Below are 22486 nucleotides of genomic sequence, written 5' to 3' on the forward strand. Positions count from 1 at the left end.
AGAGTCTAAGACAAGGATTTCTGGAATATTAGCCTTGTTTTGCTGTCTTGGGCTTCATCAGTAGTACAAATTCATATATGATATCACAGGACAGTAGATCTTATTAGCATAGTACAGTGGTGCCTCGCTAGACGAAAAGAATCCGTTCCGCGATTCTCTTCGTCTAGCGGTTTTTTCGTCTTGCGAAGCAAGCCCATTGACAGCTTAGCGGATTAGCGCTACAGCTGTCAAGCGGCTTCCAGCGATCAGCTGTTAAGCGGCTTATCAGCGGAACAGCTGATAAGCGGCTTAGCGGCTTAAGAAAAGGGCGAAAAAAACGGAAAAAACCCGCGGGGGGACGCAAGATTTTTTTCGTCTTGCGAAGCAACCCCATAGGGTAATTCGTTTTGCGAAGCGCCTCCAAAACGGAAAACTCTTTCGTCTAGCGGGTTTTTCGTCTTGCGAGGCGTTCGTCTTGCAGGGCACCACTGTAGTAGCGGAACAAGGCTTATAGGTTTATAGGTTTTTCAGCTTTGCTGTGTGTCTAACAGTTGAGCCACTGTGAGAAAAGTGACAAGTAAATGAAATAAATAATAATTAGCAGTGGGGGCCACAGAAGTTAATCTGGGGCCATCATTATTATGGCCATTAGCAAAAGTATTTATTAATTGTGCCTTTCTGCCCCCAATGTGCAAAACAATATAAAAAACACCTATACAGTCGTACCTTGGTTCTCAAACACCCTGGAACTCATACGTTTTGGCTCCCGAACGATCAGAAACTGGAAGTGAGTGTTCCGGTTTTTGAATGTTCTTTAGGAAGCCAAACGTCCAATCAGAAGCCTCGCTTTGGAAGTCGAATGTTTTGGAAGTCGAATGGATTCCGTTCGACATCCGAGGTATGACTGTATTGTATTTTAGCAGATGTTTTTGCAGGTCAGAGTCCACTCCCTCAGGTGCATGAAGTCTTATCCTCAGTTCACAGAGGCATGTTCATGTGTGTAAAATTTACACTGGGGAATGGGGAATGTAAAACAGACTCAAATAGCAATGGAATGCAGAAAATAACCAACTGTGGCAACTCAACTAAAGCTTAAATGTAGGCAAAACAAGCACACCAACTGATCACAATAGCAGTAATTGGCACAATTATCTTATCATTGCTAACACTTGTAGTGGGACAGGAAACCATTGTCTCGATTCATGCCCAAATGGACAGAATCAAACTTTCAAATAACTTCTAATGTCACATGGGGCATCCCTTTGGTATTTCTTGGTTGGAAAATGCCAACTTCATTTTAGGTTACTGCAAAACTCTGTTGCTTTTGATGCAACAGGCTAACTTGCACACATACTATCATTCCACAGAGGAGAAATGTGCTTTCAGTGCTAGCCCAACCACCTACTTCCAAAGACTGCAACATCCACAACTACTACTACTACACTTTGCAAGTCAAGCACTTTGCACGTCGCCGGTACAACAACCCTGTAAGGCAGGGGGTTAGCTGGAGGCTGAGACAGTGCTTTGCCCAAGGCTACTTAGGGCAGTGTTTCCCAACCTTGTGCCTCCAGCTGTTTTTGAACTACAATTCCCATCATCCCTGACCACTGGTCTTGCTAGCTAGGGATGATGGGAGTTGTAGGCCAAAAACATCTGGAGGCACAAGGTTGGGAAACACTGACTTAGGGAATCCAGGTGGGAGGGACCACCTGGTTTATAGAAACTTCCATTATCCAAGCTCCCCCAAAACTGAACGCAATATATTGCTGCTTACAGAAGTTGATACAGGTGGGGAGACCATCCCATAAACCTCAGCACCCAACCTATAGGGCAGCTAAAAGTGATCTGTCTTGGCGAGCAAGATTGCACCAGGATCTCAGATATTTCAGGACTATTGCACAACACCTAAAACCAACAAGTTGAACTCTGCATTCTAGATGCGGAGCAGCGATGGGGAATTTGGAGCAACATCTGGAGAGGCAAAACTCCCATGACCTTTGGCCACTGTGGCTGGGGCTGATGCTTGTCGTCGTCCAACAACATCTGGAGAGCCAGGGTTTTTCCCCATCCCTGGTGCAGAGTGAAGCCCTACTTGCATTAAAGGGTCATTTGCAGGGCAAAACTTTGGCCCGGCACACTAGAGCAGAGTGCGGTCTTAACGCAGACCCAGCCCTGCAACCAATTTTCCCTTCAAACTCTTACAAATCACAAGTGGAAATAACTCCCCTTATCTCCCCATCAGAGGGCCAGTCCTGGAGTCTCCAAAAATCCCTCGGGGTCCATGTGTGCTGCAACATTATCATCCCTCTCCCTTATCAGCATGGTCACCAAGTCCCAAAAAACACAAAGGGGAAGGGCTGCTGGTGTAACTCCACCAAGCTGTTGAGAATTGGGGGTGGGGGGTGAGAATAACAGACGGAAAAAGGGGGCTCCCTGCTGCAATTATTCTAACCCTATGCGCACATTCAGCGCCATTTAATTGGTGCCCAGCCTTGCACACTGTCCGCCAACAGGCTTTCCATGCCACAACTGAGCCCCAAAATGTCATGAGCATTAAACCCAGGATGGGGAAAACCCCACAGCCCCAACCAGCATGGCCAACAGTCAGGGATGGTGGGAGCAGTGTTCGAAATTTGCCAGGCGCATTTTGCACCTGACTGGTGCTGGAGGAGACTCCTGAGAGTCCCATGGACTGCAAGAGGATCAAACGCATCCATTCTTAAGGAAATCAGCCCTGAGTGCTCACTGGAAGGACAGATCGTGAAGCCAATACTTGGGCCACCTCATGAGAAGAGAAGACTCCCTGGAAAAGACCCTGATGCTGGGAAAGATGGAGGGCAGAAGGAGAAGGGGACAACAGAGGACGAGATGGTTGGACAGTGTTCTCAAAGCTACAAACATGAGTCTGACCAAACTGCGGGAGGCAGTGGAAGACAGGAGGGCCTGGCCTGCTCTGGTCCATGGGGTCACGAAGAGTCGGACACGACTAAACGACTAAACAACAACAATTGGCCACTTGTGACCAAGTGAAGATGCCCGGGAGGCACAATCCTGGGGAACATGGGATCTAGACTGTTTTCACACGCTTACGCCACATCCTGTAGAACTCGTGATACAGCCACACCTTGGTACTTGAACCTAATCCGTTCCAGAAGTTCGTTCGATTCCTGAAACCATCGAAAACCAAAGCACGGCTTCTGATTGCCTGCAGCAGCTTCCTGCACTCGATCTGAAACCGTGTCGGACGTTTGGCTTCCGAAAAACGTTTGAAAACCAGAACACACACTTCCAGGTTTTCGGCATTTGGGAACCGATTTTGTTTGTCAACTAAGACAAGGTATGACTGTATTTTGTCAGCACAATCAGAATAAATTTCAGGAAGCGAAATGTATTGAAAAAGATGACTTTTGAGCTGTCTGGCCCCCAAACTAGCAACTAGGCATTGCGTTTTGGTGGCTGCAACCCTGGTTTTAAGGAGCCAATCGGCGCATGGCTTATATACCTGTATCTGAGTTTCTAGCGTCTGGGGGGCACCCACAGGCCGTTTCCGAGCCCCCAGCCACCTCAGCCAAGCCCCATCCCGTTGGGAGGAAGGATTTCGAGCCAGAAGCATCGTGGCAGAGATGCTCCTCCGTGGGCTTCTATTTCCATGGAACTCCAGGCAGCCAAAGGATGCCACCCAAGTATGCGCCATCACAGCTGATCCAAGCAAGCCGGAGACAGAAGGAAATTCGGCGTATTCCCCTGGCTGCTTGACCGGAGGAGTCCAGCCAAGCGACTGCACAGCCTATGGGGAGGGTAGGGGTGGCGCAGATGCGCCCCACACATTGCAACTCTGTTTCCAGAGACCCAGTTTCCAAGCACACAATTTGGGGGGTGGCACAGCCTATTCTGAGGGGGGGCACAGAGGCACCCCATATATTACAACTCTGTTTCCAGAGACACAGTTTCCAAGCACACAAATAGAGGGGCACAGCCTACTGGAGGGGGGCACAGATGCACCCCACACATTGCAACTCTGTTTCCAGGGACCCAGTTTCCAGGAACACAAATTGGAGGAGGGGGGCACAGCCTATTGGAGGGGGCACAGAGGCACCCCACACATTGCAACTCTGTTTCCAGAGACCCAGTTTCCAAGCACACAATTTGGGGGGAGGGCACAGCCTATTCGTGGGGGGCACAGAGGCACCCCACATATTGCAACTCTGTTTCCAGGCACACAAATGGGGGGGGGGAGCGCTGTATCCTGGCTGGATGAGCTGCCAGCCCCCCACTCTGCCCCACAACTCCCCGTGCAAAAAGGCTCTCCGAAGGCACAAAGTTAGAGCCCCCCCCGCGTCCCTTCCAAAGAAAGCCCAGCCCCCGATCTTGTGGGAGGGGGGTTGCAAAAAGCTTTGCTGCCGCCCCAGAGAAAAGCAGCACCCCCCTTGATTCCAAACAACCCGGGGTTCCCAAAAGGGAGACCCCCTCGAGTTTGAACGCTCGCCTCCAAATCTGAGCGCCCCACAGAAACGCAACCCCCACCACCAAAAAAAATAACCCCAGCCCCACAGCTTGGAAAAGTCCTCCAACTTTGAGCGAAGGGACCCCAACCTCGGAGCCGGGAGAGAAGCAGGAAAAAAGGGGGGAGCTCGGGACCCCCTTATTCCGAGAGGAGGGGAGTTTGGAGGGGCGCCTCCGCTTCTCGGCTCCCCTCCGGCGCTGCCGCCGCCGCTCACCTCGCCTCTTCCCGCGTCTCCCTCGCCGGCTGCCCGTCCGAGCCTCCCGCGCGCGCCGCTCCCGCAGCTGCAGCTCCTCGTCCGCTCCTCCCCTCGCGCTGCCCGGCAGCCGACTGGCGCTGCTGCGCTCGCAACACATGGACTGGGGGGGGGGGGAGGAAAGCCAGACCGTACCAAGAGCCGCCGCGGGGGTGGCCCGGGCAGCCGCGCCCGCGGAAAGCCGGCCTCGCTCTCTCTCGCACACGCTCAGGTTCTTCATCTCGCTTGGGCCAGAGGAGGAAGAGGAGGAGGAGAGAAAGAGCGTGAGGGGGAAAGGGGGGGCATCTTCCCGCCGCTTTCCCCCCTCTCGACTCCCCCCCTCTGCTTGGTACGGCCCCCTCCGCGCGCCCAACTTGCCGCACTCTTTGAAGAGGAGCGTCACTCGCTGCGCAGCCGGTGCGGAGTCGGTGGGACGGGCGGAGGGAGAGGCGCTCGGGAGACCCCTCGCCCCATCCTCTCAACCCCAGAGATGGGCAGGAGGCGGAGGGGTTTGCTCCGCGGGGGAGTGGGAGGGAGGGCGCTCTGCACGCGCTCAGAGGCACCCTGGCTCCCCCTCCTGTTGCCGTGGGGGGGGGCGCAGGGGGAATTGGAGCTGCTGATCGGTGGAAGAAACAAGAGTCGGTTGATCGAGATCTGTTGCTGTTGTTGTTGCTGCTGCTGCTGTTAAATTGCAAGCCCAGGATTCCCTTTTTTAAATACAGTGGTACCTCGGGTTACAGACGCTTCAGGTTACATGCACTTCAGGTTACAGACTCCGCTAACCCAGAAATAGTGCTTCAGGTTAAGAACTTTGCTTCAGGATGAGCGGCGGCAGCGGGAGGCCCCATTAGCTAAAGTGGTGCTTCAGGTTAAGAACAGTTTCAGGTTAAGAACAGACCTCCGGAATGAATTAAGTAGTATGTAACCAGAGGTACCACTGTATAACAATTCATTGATTTTCCAAAAATAAAAACAATAAAAATACACAAACGACACATAGCAAAACAAATTGACTTCCCTCTAGTCGCTTCCTTGGTTCCGTTATTTATCAATATACTGCATGTCCATTGTTCAGTTGGAACCTTACTTAAATTACTTCTTATCCATTCATAACAAAATTAGAAGTGATTTTAAAAACCTGCTAATGTGTTAACCTGTGTACAACGCTTGCAAGCCTAGTATTCCAAGGGGTAACTCAAACAAATAAAGCGAGCATGTTTGCCTGCCTGCCTTTTTATTTAGCAACACTTTTTGTAATAACCAGCCACTTCTGAAGTGATCAGTCTGACCCGTTAATTGGGCTGCATTGATTCGTTTGTTTGTTTATTAAAACGTATCTACCACTGTGGGTTAAACCACAGAGCCTAGGACTTGCCAATCAGAAGGTCGGTGGTTCGAATCCCCGCAATGGGGTGAGCTCCCATTGCTCGGTCCCTGCTCCTGCCACCCTAGCAGTTCAAAAGCACGTCAAAGTGCAAGTAGATAAATAGGTACCGCTCCGGCGGGAAGGTAAACGGCGTTTCCGTGCACTGCTCTGGTTCTCCAGAAGCGGCTTAGTCATGCTGGCCACATGACCCGGAAGCTGTACTCCGGCTCCTTTGGCCAGTAAAGTGAGATGAGCAGCCATGACTGGACCTAAAGGTCAGGGGGTACCTTTACTTTTACCTTTACCACTTTTATCAATCTCACAGTGGTTCTCAAGAGACGTTTTTGAAAAACTTTTAAAACCAGAAAATCAGAACAGATCGTGCATAATTTGGACAATGACACCAACCATATCCGGTAAAGGAAAACTCAGGGACCAAGCGGTCAAGAAATCTTTTAACTAAATTCAAAAGCACCCCATTGCTGGCCCTCTCTAGATCTCCAGAAAATCAGAACAGATCGTGCATAATTTGGACAATGACACCAGCCAGATCCGATAAAGGAAAACTCAGGGATCAAGCGGTCAAGAAATCTTTTAAGTAAATTCAAAAGCACCCCATTGCTGGCCCTCTCTAGATCTCCAATGGGAGCTCATTCAAAAGGGCCTCATCCAAGATTCAAAGCAGAAAATCCCATCGCTTCTGCCCATTAGCTGTGCTGGTTTGGGCAGGTGGGAGTTGTAGTCCGAAATATCAAGGGTGCCACGTTGGGGGAAGGCTGCTCTACAAAAGGGAGTAACCATTGTAATACCCTTTAGGACATGGGTAGGCAAACTAAGACCCAGGAGCCGGGGCCGGCCCAATCACCTAAATCTGGCCTGCGGACGGTCTGGGAATCAGTGTGTTTTTACATGAGTAGAACGTGTCCTTTTATTTAAAATGCATCTCTGGGTTATTTGTGGGGCATAGGAATTCGTTCATCCCCCCCCCCAAAAAATATAGTCCAGTCCCCCACAAGCCCTGATGGACAGTGGACTGGCCCCCTGCTGAAAAAGTTTGCTGACCCCCGCTTTAGTGGGTTATTTTTATTTATTATTGCATTTATATCCCACCAATGTCACCAAGGAGCTCAAGGCTGCTTAAATGGTTCTCTCTTTCCTCATTTAATCCCCACAACAACCCTGTGAGGCAGGTCAGGCCAAGAGAGAGTGACTGGCCCAAGATCACTCAGTGCGCTTCAGTGGGGATTCGAACCCTGGTCTCCTGGGTCTTAGTCCTACACTCGTAAGTGCTATACCAGGGGTCATCAAACTTTTTCAGCAGGGGGCCGGTCCACTGTCCCTCAGACCTTGTGGGGGGACCGGACTATACAGTGGTACCTCGGGTTACAGACGCTTCAGGTTACATACTGTCAGAGCTGCCTGAGATCCCAGCTCACAAAGGACCAACGCCAGTGCGTTACTATTTACAAAAGTCTTTATTGAAGTTCAGTTTCGATTTCAAAGCCGCGGGGCGCAGCTCTACGTCTCAAACTCTAGACCGCTGAAGCTCCGTCTGAATCTCCTCCCCCCCAGACACCAGATTAAGACTCTAGCCTTGCTCCACCTCTTCCTTTGCTCTCTTCTCCTCTGGGCCCGCCTGTCCGCTGGGGTCTCGCCTCTTCTAAACTCTGACGCTGAGGAGTCCCCTGAGTCTTCCCCCTCCCTCCGGCGGGCTTTAGGACCTGGTTCCCAATCCGGGTTTCCTGCTGTGCCGCGCGCCTGTACATTTGAACTTGGCGCGCGCGCCCAGCCGGCCACCTTCCTCCTGACCGTTACACTGCTCCTGTCACTGCTTCCCCCTTCGGGGAGGCTAGCTGGACCTGACTTCCCCTCCGTTCCCCCACTCTCCGATAGAGGCGTGGTCAGCCCTGACTCATCTTCTCTCCCTGCTGGAGGAGAAGCTGGCCCTGATACATGTGACTCTTCCCTCCCACTACGCTCTGGTGGGGAAGCTGGTCCTGATCTCCCGCTGCTGCTTTGGGAGTCCCTGCTGGCCCCTTGCTTCTGGTGTGTCCCCCCTGGGACCCCCCCTTGCCCTGGCCGTCGGCGCCCCCCTCTGGGAATCTTCTGATTCGCTGGAGAGACTCATGGAATCTCTCGGGCCACTTTCATACTCCCCTACGCTGCCCTCAGATTCTTCCCCTTCGCTCTCCATTTCCTCTCTCCCCTGTGCCTCTGCTCCTGAGCCCCTGACACATACGCTTCTGGTTACAGACTCCGCTAACCCAGAAATAGTGCTTCAGGTTAAGAACTTTGCTTCAGGATAAGAACAGAAATCATGCTCCGGGAGTGCAGCAGCAGCGGGAGGTCCCATTAGCTAAAGTGGCGCTTCAGGTTAAGAACAGTTTCAGGTCAAGTACGGACCTCCAGAACGAATTAAGTATTTAACCCGAGGTACCACTGTATTTTGAAAAGAAAAATAATGAACGAATTCCTGTGCCCCACAAATAACCCAGAGATGTGTTTTGAATAAAAGCACACATTCTACTCCTGTAAAAACACCAGGCAGGTCCCACAAATAACCCAGAGATGCATTTTAAAGAAAAGGACACATTCTACTCATGTAAACACACTGATTTCCAGACCGTCCACAGGCTGGATTTAGAAGGCGATTGGGCCGCATCCGGCCCACGGGCCTTAGGTTGCCTACCCATGTGCTATACAGTAGTACCTTGGGTTACATACGCTTCAGGTTACACACTCCGCTAACCCAGAAATAGAACAGTTTCAGGTTAAGAACGGACCTCCGGAATGAATAAAGTATGTAACCAGAGGTACCACTGTCCCACGCTGGCTCCCAATAGACTACAACTCCCATCAGCCCCCCAGCCAGCAACAGGCCATGGATGGGGCTGATGGGAATCATAGTCCAAAACAGCTGGAAGGGACCAGCTTGGCCAAGACTGGAATATACCAGCAGTTTTCAAACACAGGAGGCAGGAGGAAAAGCGAGAGCGAGACAAGCAGTGGTGTGTTTACAGGAAGGAAGGTTTAGTTTAAAATTAGAAAGGGGGGAAAAAGAAAAGAACGCTGGGCTCTAATCCAGGGAGCTGCTCTGTTATATATATGAAAGCTTCAGGCACTCACTGCAGGAGCTTTCTCCTTCTCCGAAGCATCACATCGCGAGCGACTTGCAAGGAGCAGTCTCCCTGCATGACTCCACAGGCTGAAGGGCTCAGCATTTCTTTTAACTAAGAATATATATAAAGGTAAAGGGACCCCTGACCATTAGGTCCAGTTGTGGCCGACTCTGGGGTTGCGGCGCTCATCTGTCTTTACTGGCCGAGGGAGCTGGCGTACAGCTTCCGGGTCATGTGGCCAGCATGACTAAGCCGCTTCTGGCAAACCGGAGAAGTGCACGGAAACGCCGTTTACCTTCCCGCCAGAGCGGTACCTATTTATCTACTTGCACTTTGACGTGCTTTCGAACTGCTAGGTTGGCAGGAGCAGGGACCGAGCAACGGGAGCTCACCCTGTCGCGGGGATTCGAACCAACGACCTTCTGATTTGCAAGTCCGAGGCTCAGTGGTTTAACCCACAGCGCCACCCGCGTACTTAAGAATATATATATTCTTATATATATAAGAATATATATATATACCTACACTGAGGAGGACTATTCTCTGTTTGAAGGGCTATCTGGTCAAAGTCCCGTTCAAAGACAAAGCACGCTGAGTCCTGCAAGAGGCCTTTGGCGTTGTCCATCAACTGAGCAGAAGCTGGAGAAAAGGCCAGCACTGCCAGGTCAGGAGCATCCCAAACCCTAAGATTTCAGGCCCCCAGTGTGCTGGGCCTGGGTGTAACCCGTGCAACGCTGTCCAGGGCCGGTCCAGAATCCAAAGGTTCCGTTAGGAGTCATTCCGACAGGGCCAAGGCAGGACACGAGGCAGGAAACCAGGCAAGGACAGGTACAGGATCTCAGGCAGGATCTGGCATACAGCAATGTTGCTCCCGCAACCTGGGGCGGGGTCCAACAGCCTTTTATCTTTGTCAGGGTAGCGGCCGGTCCTGATCCCCCGGTGACTCGCCTCCCTGTTTTGCCCAGAGGTGAGCACTCCTCCTGCGAGTACTCAGGTCTCTCCTTCTCTCAGACCTCAGTTTCTGCAGCTCGGGAGACGTCGGTGGGTTACTGGACCCAGAGGCCGCCTCAGCCTCCCCTGACCCAACCGGTAGTGGAGCAGCTGTAAGTGATGGCCCAGCTGGAGGCAACGAGGTCATCCCCGCATCTGGAGTCAGGGCAGGCTCAGGCCCCTGACTCGGCCTAGCTGGTGCTTGTTGCAGGGGAACCTGTGCAGAATGGGGCTCTTCAGGATCAGGCCCCAGACTTGGTTCAGGTGATGCCTGAGGCAAAGGATCTGGTGCAGACTGAGTCTCCTCTGGTTCCGAGTCTGAGCCCCAGTCCCAGGCCATCACACCCAGCCTGATGCCCAGGGGTGGCTCCTGGGGTCAGTCTCTGGAGACTCATCCTCTGCATTCCCTTCCACTGCCAAACCCTGGAGATGGAGGTTAATTGGGAGACGGGTGGAGGGAGCGAAAGAGACTGTGCTATAATTTGCTGCTGCCGCCTGCCTGCCTGGAGCTTGCCAGTTACACACATGTCTGTCTGTCTGTCTGTCTGTCTGTCTGTCTGTCTGTCTGTCTCTCTCCCTCTTCTACCTGGAGAGAGCTAGGCAAACCCTGGAGGTCTGGCAATCCTATAGCAAGCACGCAGTTCACCTGCTCACCTTCCTGCTACGGCGAGATATTTTGCATTTGTATGTAAATTCTAGCAATTATTTTATTGTTGCATCAATAATAATAATAATAATAATAATAATAATAATAATAATAATTTATTATTTATAGCCCGCCCATCTGGCTGGGTTTCCCCCGCCATTCTGGGCAGCTTCCAACAGAATATTAAAATGCAATAATCTATTAATCATTAAAAGCTTCCCTAAAGAGGGCTGCATTCAGATGTCTTCTAAAAGTTTGGTAGTTATTTTTCTCTTTGACATCTGGTGGGAGGGTGTACTACAGGGCGGGTGCCACTACCAAGAAGGCCCTCTGCCTGGTTCCCTTTAACTTGGCTTCCGCAGGGAGGGAACCGCCAGAAGGCCCTCTACACTGGACCTCAGTGTCTGGGCAGAACGACGGGGGTGGAGACGCTCCTTCAGGGATACTGGACCGAGGCTATTTAGGGCTTTAAACGTCAGCACCAACACTTTGAATTGTGCTTGGAAACATCCTGGGAGCCAATGTAGGTCTTTCAAGACCGGTGTTATGTGGTCTCAGCAGCCGCTCCCAGTCTGGCTGCCGCATTCTGGATTAGTTGTAGTTTCCGGGTCACCTTCAAAGGTAGCCCCACGTACAGCACATTGCAGTAGTCTAAGCGGGAGATAACCAGAGCATGCACCACTCTGGCGAGACAGACAGCGGGCAGGGAGGGTCTCAGCCTGCATACCAGATGGAGCTGGTAGACAGCCACCCTGGACACAGAGTTGACTTGCACCTCCATGAACAGCTGTGAGTCCAAACAGACTCCCAGGCTGCGCACCTTTAGCACATAAATGAGCACAGGCGGAATTGTACGTCAGTCATCTTTCTGGCTGGTGCAGAAATGACCGCCCCAGAAAGCTCCATGGAGTTCAGTGGGACTAAAACCACAGAATTGCAGAACCGGCAGGGACCCCTTAGGCTTATCTCGTCCAACCGCCTGCAATGCAGACATCACAGCTAAATTACTTGCTCCCAAGTAACTGTGCAGAGCACTGCAACCTGAATACTGCTGCTGAAATGGAGCACAGTGCAGTGCTGAGGCCTCAATCATAGTCTGGATTAATAAGAAACATTCACCCACGTGCCCATTTATGAGATATTGGATGAAATCTGTTTCTTTTCCTTCTTTTATACCCCCCCCCCAAATGCAATGGGAACCCACAAGGGAAAATAAGGGTTGCCAATAGACAGAGTTGGTGTGTCTCAAAACTCGAACATAGCTGGAGCTGTCATTCACCTGAAATACAGCCTTTCTCTGCCACTACCAACCCTTTGGGGTTTGCGCTATGCTAAATCTGCAAATGCAGAACAAAAGTTCATCTGCAGGAACAAACAGCTGCTGGCTATAATTCTGGGCTGGGGGTGAGGGAGAGATTCATTTCACTTCACAGCCAAAGGTGCATCTACCTCGTTTGCACTTTCTGAAACAATACACAAACCAAAACTCTGGAATGCACGCTTCTCTGAATTTTGCAATCTCCTACCACATACAGCTTACAGAAATGAATATACTGCGCTAAAGTGCACATGAAAAATGCATATATTATTGAAAACAACATGCAAAAAATGCACTACACTAGGAAACATTGCTTTCCAAATATGCGTACATGAGGCAAGATTGCGTACAAAAATCTGTGTACTAGGAAAAACTGCCACTGAAATGCTGGTGGATTTCCATAAGAACTTTTTTTTTAATGCAAACTGATGGAGAAAATGTGGAGGTCCGAACTTAAAATTGGAGAAACGAGAAACCCAAACTGACCAATCTGCCTCTCCCTCTCCTGGCTCAAGCTATTCAGATTCTGAACTCAGCTAGACTGGTAAAGAAAAAGCGATTTATATGAGTTGTATATGTGATATAACACTGTGCCACCAGATGGCGATGTGGAGTCCTGGTTTTCCTCTAGCTGTTTTCCCTGTTTAAATTTACAGCGCTTTAAACTGAAACGCTTCTTGGATGGGTCTAGATCCAGCCTCCTTCTTCATTTTGTAGGGGAGATCCCATCTCGGCCAGCTCTACTTCAGCCTTCGCCAGTGGGGTGCCCATTTAAAAATAATAATCTAGAAACGGTTTAAAAACCATGTATCGACCAGTGATCACAGGGTTTCCGGAAACAGTGTCTTTTGGCCATCAAATGCCTGGGTTAAACAGGAATGCTTCAAAAATTTTCCTGGATATCAGTAACGAAGCAGGCAGGTGCACCTCATCAGGGAGGGTATTCTGCAACTGGGGAGCCATGACTAAAAAGGCCCTGTTGTGGGTCAGTGCCAACCAGGCAGCCCCCAACCCTTGCCAAGCTGCTTAACGCCGCAGCTCTTGGGGTGAGCATTTCTTGCTTGGCTTTCCGCCGTTTGGCTGGGGCAGGAAGGGGGGTAAAAGGCCACGTCGAAGAGCTCCGTTTGAGAAACATCTGCAGTTCACAAAGATGTCAAGACAGGCAGAGAGCAAGAAAAAGTGATGCTGGCAGGAGCAGGGGTGGAGGAAGGGGGTGTGGGAGGGGCGGGCCACCCCGGGTGTCACCCTGACGGGGGTGACAAAATGGCGGGTGTGGGGCCTGCAGGTGTAGGGCAGCTGAGGCCCCACAGCGTGCCCCGCCCCATCCCTCCCTGAGGGCGCCACATGCCCCGTTCTGCCCCTATGGGCGCTTTGTCCCACTCCTTGGCGCACCGCCCCAGTTGCCCAAGATGCTTCTTCCGCTTCTGGGCAGGAGAGGGTTACCGTATTTTTCGTTCCATAAGACACACCTTTTCCCTTCTAAAAAGTAAGGGGAAATGTGTGTGCGTCTTATGGAGCGAATGCAGGCGGGAGGCTCTGCTCAGCGCTGAGCGTGTGTGTGGCTCTTGGGGGCTTTTCCCCAAGGAGGGAGAGGGGGCTGACAGGCTGCCCTCTGTCCCTTTTCCCACCTCCCGGAAAAGCCAGCAAGAGCCGCTGCCAGGGTCTGCTCAGTGCTCCCTTGCAAGGGCTCCCTTTTGTCCCTCATCCCGCTTTGCTGGGAAGCCAGATGTGCTGGTCCCAAGGGTTAACTGTGCGGCGAGGTCCGAGTCCAGTCCGAGGTCGAGGGTGTGGTATGGAGGCTTTCCGTCAAGGCTGAAGCTGGGTCCAAGGCAGGGAGTCGGGTGAGGTCAGGAACTCTGGCAGAAGAGCAGGACAGGGTGCAGGCAGGAACAGGCTACCAACAATGTTGCTCCCGCAACTTGGGACTGGGGCTGGCTGGCTTTTATCTGCCCCGAGTCATAGGGCAGCCCCGGTCCACGGATGACTCGCCTCTCCTGGCCTGGAGGCGAGCACTCCTCCTGCGGGAACTTAGTTCCTTCCGCCTCTCTGCCCTGAGCCTCTGCAGCTCAGGAGAGGCTGGAGGGTCACCGGACACAGAGGCAACCTCCGCTTCCTCTGATGGGGCTGAGAGTGGAGCACCTGCAGGCAATGGGTCCTCCATCACCTCAGGAGCCAGAGCAGACTCAGCTGATGCCTGCACCTGAGGATCCAGCACAGGTGAGGACCCTTCAGGCTCAAGCCCCAGCCCCGGCTCAGCTTGTTCTGGAGGCGGGGACTCCTGTGCAGGCTGGGATTCCTCAGGTTCAGCTTCCGAGTCCAAATCCTAGGCCATCACAGCAGAAGAGGCGCTGCGTGGCTATCGCTCTTGCTCGGCTGGCTTCTCAGCGAAGCGGGAGGAGGGACGGAAGGGTTTAAAGCAAGGAAAGTGAGAGCCGCTTACATGCTCTGCGCAGAATATTTTTTTCCTTGCTTTCCCCCTCTAAAAACTAGGTGCGTCCTATGGTCAGGTGCGTTTTGAGGAGCGAAAAATACGGTGTTTTTGATGGACAAGGCATCCTCAGAGTGCCTCTCGGACTGCCCTTCTGTCTCCCAGCCAAGCGAAATCCACTTGACAGTCAAGGGGGACCCCTGAGGCCATCCGGCGGGGAATCAGAAAGCCCACGCTGAGATTTAGGGGAGCACTTATCTCGCTTCCATGTCTTCCATTAGCTAAACCCTTGAGGGTGCTTAACACAGTGTGCGGGGTGTGTGTGTGTGTTAGAGTGGCTGTGCCCCTACAACTCGCTGTAAAAAATCCATTCACTTCAAAACACACAGGACTTCATTATGACCCTCTTGGGTGGGGGGTGACTGGGATCAGATCCGGAGGCCTCCTTCTGAACTCTCTTTATCTGTCACTTGTGGTCAGCCTGGTTGGGTGTGTGTGTGTGTGTGGATTTGTGTCCTATTTTACAGAGGCCAGCTCCCGATTTGTGGTCTTGCTCTCTCGCGGCTTCTCGTTCCCCCATTATTAAATTCAGCTCTCCGCTTTCCCCACATCAAGTTTGCAAAATCTGCCTGTGTTGTTTTCTCGCGGTTTCTCGTTTTCCCATTCAGCTCTCCACATTTTCTGCACCCGTTTGCAAAACTGTGCCCCCCCCACTGTTTTTTTGTGGGGGAGGGGGCAGGGATTGGTGGTGGAAATATTTGCAAAAAAAATGCTTTACCTGTATACGTAGAAATCGGATGAAGTCCATGCAAAGCCTCTTTCACAAACTAGCTCTTCTTTCTCGCCCCAGGCTAGCAACGAACCTCCATGCATCAGCAGCCTCTACCTGTTGACTGGCTTTGCAAGGAGTCCCCTCGGCTGGTGTTTTTATTCAGTGGCAGAGGGATGAATCGGAAGGCTGAGATATACCACGGGGGTCGCAGGCAAGAAGCTTTTGCCCCGTCTAGACACCCACACGAGAGTCTTCCTCTCCTGCACTTGTTCTGCCCTCTCCCTCGGAGGCCACCAAGGACCTATTTTGGGGAAAACAAAAAGGTTGTTAGTGGGAACAGAAGTGTGGCTATCGATTAAAAGCCTTTTAAGAACCGTCTTGCTTTTAAGCAGTTAATTGATCAGCAACAGACTCTCACACTGCACACCCCAGTAGATGAGTTTTCATATACATTACTTGAGTGGGAAACCGCATTGCAAAATTCGGGAAAGTGCAAATTTCATAGGATGGGAGCGTTCCGGTTCTCATATTGTTTTGAAAAGGCCAAATTAAGAAAGCTCGCCCTTAAATGTGAACCACGTTTCCCCAAACATCTATGCATAATTTTCTTTTCTTTTGAAATTTTTTTTTATTTATTTTACAAGTGCAACGTTATAACAATACAAAACAGATATCCATATTTAGAGATTTCTCCGAATCTCGAGACCTCCCATCGTCCCCTAAAAGGGTCCTTTTGTCAACATTTTCAACTGCATATTGTTTCATAATCCATATTTAAAATCTCTCTATATTATCCATGTTATTTGCTACATTACAAGTGTTATTAAAATCCTGCTAATGTTTTCGTCTGCTTACAGAGGTCTCCTATATAAATGATAATCCCCCCCATACTTTATTGAAGTTTTTGTCTTCTTGGTTCCTGAGCTTCCCAGTCAGTTTTGCCATTTCGGCGTATTCCAACAGCTTGTCTTGCCATTCCTCCCTGGTACGGATTTCTATGCATAATTTTCCTACACCTCTGTCGTGTCCCAGTGGGTGGGCCCCTGGCCTGATCCAGCAGGCCCTTCTTATTTTCTTATGGACTGAATTTCCCCCTCCCCACCCCTAATTGTTGCTTAAGATTCTTGTCTGCTAAGGCAACTAGAAAAAAGGAGCTGGTTGGACAGTGTTCTCCAAGCTACCAGCATGAGTTTGACCAAACTGGGGGAGGCAGTGGAAGACAGGAGTGCCTGGGGTGCTCTGGTCCATGGGTCACGAAGAGTCGGACACGACCAAACGACTAAACAACAACAATATATTCAACAGCGATAATTTGTTGTCGACAAAGGACAGCTGTGTTGGAGATAAGCAGTGTCCAGTGCACAGCGGAATGATGAAAAGTATGAGCCAACATGCTCTATACTACTTTATTTACAGTTCAAAGCTGGTAAGTTACAGAAAAACATTTTCCCTCTGCCGGAGCAGAGAAATGCATCATCTCTCCTCTAAAGCACAGAGAGAAACACAAACTGAAACTGCAAAGAACAGTGAAAAACAGGAAACCAGTGTACGTCACATCCAGTCTCCCGTTCCCGTGGGAACCCAACAGTACAGACTCTGTGGAATGTAAACAACCTGTCTCGTGACAAGCACTTCTGCTGCTCAGTGAGGGAAGCAGAAACCAACATCCTCCCCCTTTCTGTGAACATCACTGGGCAGCGTGTTCGTACAATATCAGTACAAACCCAACTTCTGCACATAGGTACAGTGTTGATCCCTTGATACAATCTTGGACAATACATCAGCAGGAATTTCATTACCTGGCATATAGGACACCGTTACGAGTCCCTTCTGAATACGTTCCCTAGCATGTTGCACCTTCAATTGCAAGTGCTTCGTGCTTTGCTTACAACCTTCAGAATTCAGCAAAGCCAAACATGCTTTGTTGTCCTGGTAAACCTGGATTGGACATTTGACAGGAATTTTCATGTCTTTGCACAATTGTAACAACCATTCACAATCTTTAAGTGAATAAGACAGTGCATTCAGTTCAGCTTCACAAGTACTTAAGCTAACTGTTGTTTGCTTCTTGCACGACCAATCAAATAGACCCTGATTGTACTTATAGCAAACTCCAGACGTACTTTTCCTGTCTGTAGTGTCACTTCCAAAACTTGCATCTGCAAATATCTCAAGACCACCAGACTTCTGATTGTTAAATCTCAGTCTGTAATGCATAGTGCCTTTCAAATACCGCGCTATGCGTTTCAGAGCTTTCCAATCCTTAACAGTAGGATTGTTGACTTGTCTGCTTAGCAAATTACAGCTAACAGCAATGTCTGGTCTTGAACATCTGGCAATGAAGTTTAGCCTGCCTAGCACACTTCTGTACAGTGTAGTGTCAGAAAATGCTTCTTCAGTGTCATCTACCTGATAACCTGTTGTCATCGGAGTGTCTACAGGGTTAGCATCCATCAGGTTTAGCTTGCTTAACACATCAGCAATTTTCCGTGACTGGTGTACTAGAATGTTACCATCTTGATCTCTCTCTATTTCCAGAGATAGGTAGTTGTTTACCTCACCAAGATCTTTCATGTCAAAGTGCTCTTTCAGTTGAGCTAGGGCGTTATTGTACATTGTGACATCTTTCCAAAAGAATAAAAGATCATCAACATAAAACAAACAATACAGTTTCTCTTGCCCCTCCTCTTTGACAAATACACATGGATCAGCTTTCCCTTGCTTAAAACCTAGAGAAAACAATACTTCAGTGAGTTTTGTGTGCCAACACCGTGCACTTTGTTTGAGACCATAAATTGACTTTTTCAGAGCACAAACAAATCCCTGTTTTACCTGTACGCCATCAGGTGGAAGCATATAAAGTGATTCATTTAGAGATCCGTACAGAAAAGCTGTATTCACATCATGGTGACTAATGTGTAGATTTTCCTCTGCAGCTAGCTTGAGCATAAGCCTAATGCTCTCATACCTCACTGTAGGTGAGTAGGTCTCGTGATAGTCTTCACCTGGTACCTGTGCAAATCCTCTGGCTACCAATCTGGCTTTGTGTCTGACTATCTTGCCATTTTGATCAGTCTTCGCTTTGAAGACCCATTTGCTTCCAAGCAATTTCATTCCTGGAACTATTGGAACTAGGTCCCATGTTTTGTTCCTTTCCAAGGAATCAAGCTCAGCCTTCATGGCATTTAACCATGGCTCAGCTTCCTTTGAATCCAAATCCTGGATTTCTTGGAAACTTGAAGGTTCAAAAACCTTCTTGGAGCTTTTAACAGCTGTTACTGCTATGTTAGCAAACTCATCAGCAAATCTCTTTGGAGGTCTGCCTTTTGTGGTTCTCTGTGACCTGCGAATTAGCCTTAAGTCTTCAACACTCTCCTCTTCCTTCTTAGGAGAAAAGTGACCTATTGTGAACAATGGTTCCTCCAATTCTTGATCAGAACTTTCAGAGGGTCGCATAGAGGCTTTCGCACTCTTGAAATCCTCTGAATCATCTGATTCAGTTTCAGACTCAGAATCAGAACCTTCATCAGTGGGTGTGGGTTGTTGCGGTTGCTTTTGACTATCCTCAGTCTCATCACTGTCATCAGGATAACATTGGAAAATTCCCACATTCTCCCCCCACTTGGCATTGTACTCAACACTTCTTGTGAGCTTAATTTCCTTAGAGTCAGTCATCATTATTCTGTAAGACCCTTTCTGATAACCTAGAAAGATACCATGCAATCCACGCTTGTCTAACTTGGAGTGTTGTGGTGAGTGAACCCACATGTCCGAACCAAAAATTTTCATGTGTTTGATGTATGGCTTCTTGCCAAACATCTTCTCATAGGGGGTACAACCAATCGCTGAAGATAACCTGCGATTATAACTGTAAGTGAAACATGAGAGAGCTTCGGCCCAATAACTCTCTGGAAGATTTGCATCATGCAGCAAGGTTTTTAACCCTTGAAGCAATGTTTGATTTGCTCGTTCCGCAAGCCCATTCTGCCATGGCGAGCGAGGACTAGACAAATCGTGTTGAATTCCTTTCTCAGCCAGAAAAGCTTCAAACTGCTGAGAAGTGAACTCTCCCCCCCGGTCGGTGAAAAGAATCTGTATCTTCTTACCATGCACATTTCCCAACCAAGCACAGAATTCCTTGAACCTAGGAAAAGCCTCTGATTTCTGCTTGAGATTGTACACAAAAATATACCTGGAAAATGCATCAATGAGAACCATGAAGTACCTATTCCCACCCAAAGAGGGCGCTAGTGGTCCAACCAAATCAGCATGAACAACCTGGTATGGTTCTGTAGCTTGCCTACTAGACACCTTACCTTTCGCAGCCATTTTCACCTTGTTTGCTGCGCATGCCTTGCACTTCATGTGGTACCTGCAGGGTTTAATAGTCATACCTTCAACCAAGGCAGGCATTTTAGATACTGCCTCAAAATGCAAATGTCCAAATTTTCTGTGAAAAGCATGAATACAATCTGCATGCAAACTTTTGTTAGAACCTGCAATGCAACAAGTGTCATCCTGCACAACATCATCATAATACAAAAGAAACAAACGATCAACAAATTCAGCGTACAATTGATAATCATTTCTCTTGGTGATGATGCACTTATTGTTCGTAAAGGAAACGTCTATTTTCCGCTCCATCAGCTGTCCAACGCTAAGCAGATTATGTTTCGCGTCCGGCACATAAAGAACATCCTGTATCGATAAGTCCAAACTGTGAAGAACAACAGTTCCGTAGCCTTTACTGGGGATTGTGTGGTCATCCGCCTGGTGAATCGCACCTTCCTGCGGTGTAAAAGACACGAACAGTCGCTTATCGTTGCACATGTGGTGCGTTGCAGCTGAATCAACAACGAAGAAAAATCTAGACGTCTTCTGGACCTCTGCAACCTCTGCAACCTCTGTAACCTTTGGAGCGTAGCGTGAGACCATTGCCTTGTGCTGCGTTGTCCTGGACACCGGACCTTTGCCTTTGCCTCGGCCTTTTCCACGCGATGAGCTTTCGCTGCGCTGCTCTGTCTTGGCCCTGGGATATTTGCATTCCCTCTTCATATGGCCTAGACGTCCACACGAGTAGCATTTCACTGCCTTCAAAGCTTTGGCGCCATCTGGTGGTTCCACTGCACTATGGGATGACGTCTGTGAAGTCTCCCCATTTCCCATGCAGCTATCACCCCGCCGATCTGCTCCATTCTGAATCATGGCAGTATTACAGGCTACTGTGAGTTGAGCATTTGGCTGATCAGTGGTATGAAATTCCCCACTTGCCTCATCCAGCCTTCTGCAGCTAGCCATCATGACTCTGGCATTTGCCTCCTGCATCATCTATGCTGCTTTAAATCAAGCTGCTGTATACATGCTGCTTCTGTGTACAGCTGCTTCAATCCAAAGGCAATCTCAAAACAGCCTCTGCCTTTGAGCCTGCGCCTTTCTGTATGCTACGTTGCTTATCTGCAGCTGTTTCAAACTGCATTCCAAAAGCAAGTTCAAAAGCGAAAGTCCCCAAGTGCTTTCTCTATGTCCTAATTCCTGCTGCGTCACATTTGCAGCTGCTTTGAAACAACAGCACTTTACTTTCGTTTTCCCCCAGCATAGCGTCCCTTTGAGCCATTTGCCTGTGCCGCGGCAAAACCGGCTATAAAAGTTCAAAGTCCAGCCATAAAGCCATTAATTAGAAGCTGGCAGGCTGCCCGGAGCAGTAGCACATACCTTCATCAATCATTTTGACGCGCAGAGCAGATACCGTGCGTTCCGTCTCTCTGCTGCTTTCCGATGCTTTGCCGGCACTTCGTCTCTGTGCTCCTTTGTTCCTTTGCCAGGAGCCCGACTTCTGAAGCCCAATCTCAAAACACTGCATTTTTCTGGGCCCGGAACCAAATGTTGGAGATAAGCAGTGTCCAGTGCACAGCGGAATGATGAAAAGTATGAGCCAACATGCTCTATACTACTTTATTTACAGTTCAAAGCTGGTAAGTTACAGAAAAACATTTTCCCTCTGCCGGAGCAGAGAAATGCATCATCTCTCCTCTAAAGCACAGAGAGAAACACAAACTGAAACTGCAAAGAACAGTGAAAAACAGGAAACCAGTGTACGTCACATCCAGTCTCCCGTTCCCGTGGGAACCCAACAGTACAGACTCTGTGGAATGTAAACAACCTGTCTCGTGACAAGCACTTCTGCTGCTCAGTGAGGGAAGCAGAAACCAACAAGCTGGACATATAAAGGGCCCCATTACCTTCAGCAGCTTAGGGCTTCATCAAACCTAAATCCGGCCCTGTCTCAATGGGCACATGAAGCTCTGCAAATAGCCAACTGGCTCATGTGCCTTTGGGATCGCCACCCCAGCGATTCCCCACATCTCTCACAGTGCCAGGGCTCCTATGCCAGTTGCGCCGGCTTTTGGAAATGCCCCGGGACATTTTCAGACTTTCTGCCACCCGCTGCCAGCAACTCCTTGGAGGCCTGGGCTCAGTCCGCAGAAGCATGACTAATGCGCAGGCAATGGGGCTGTGCCGAAAACATTTGCTGTGTATTTGCTGACTGGGTATGTGGACACCCAAGCCGGAGCTCGAACCTGGTGTTTTTACAGCCTGTTGAGATTGACGCAGCAGCTCAGGAGTTTGCATTGCACAGGAGAATGTATCTCGAAAGGCCATGTCTTCTTAGGGAAGTGACTGCAAACAGAAACGGCAAGGCTTGCTCCACTTTATATAAACCAACGAGATAATAATAATAATAATAATAATAATAATAATCATAATCATAAGAATGCGGCAGCTAGAATGGTGACTGGGAGCGGCCGCCAAGACCATATAACACCGGTCTTGAAAGACCTACATTGGCTCCCAGTACGTTTCCGAGCACAATTCAAAGTGTTGGTGTTGACCTTTAAAGCCCTAAACGGCCTCGGCCCAGTATATCTGAAGGAGCGTCTCCACCCCCATCATTCTGCCCGGACGCTGAGGTCCAGCTCTGAGGGCCTTCTGGTGGTTCCCTCACTGCGAGAAGCAGAGCTACAGGGAACCAGGCAGAGGGCCTTCTCGGTAGTGGCGCCCACCCTGTGGAACGCCCTTCCAGCAGATGTCAAAGCGATAAACAACTACCTGACATTCAGAAGACATCTTAAGG

At 49.7% G+C, this 22486-nt stretch overlaps 1 protein-coding gene across 3 annotated transcripts in view; it reads right to left on the minus strand.

Moving 5' to 3' along the window:
* The window catches only part of FRMD6 (FERM domain containing 6), a 158723-nt gene that overhangs the window by 83861 nt on the left and 52376 nt on the right, over nucleotides 1-22486 (minus strand). The window contains exon 2 of one of the 3 annotated variants that reach the window (XM_081911687.1): nucleotides 15469-15655. The gene's annotated coding sequence lies outside the window, so the exon portion shown is untranslated. Of the gene's footprint in view, nucleotides 1-4697; nucleotides 4803-15360; nucleotides 15656-22486 lie in introns of those variants that run through there. The other 2 variants (XM_081911686.1, XM_081911688.1) reach the window with 2 other exon arrangements.

The sequence above is a fragment of the Podarcis melisellensis genome, assembly GCF_964234715.1.
Source record: "Podarcis melisellensis genome assembly, chromosome: 1".
Classification (NCBI taxonomy): domain Eukaryota; kingdom Metazoa; phylum Chordata; class Lepidosauria; order Squamata; family Lacertidae; genus Podarcis; species Podarcis melisellensis.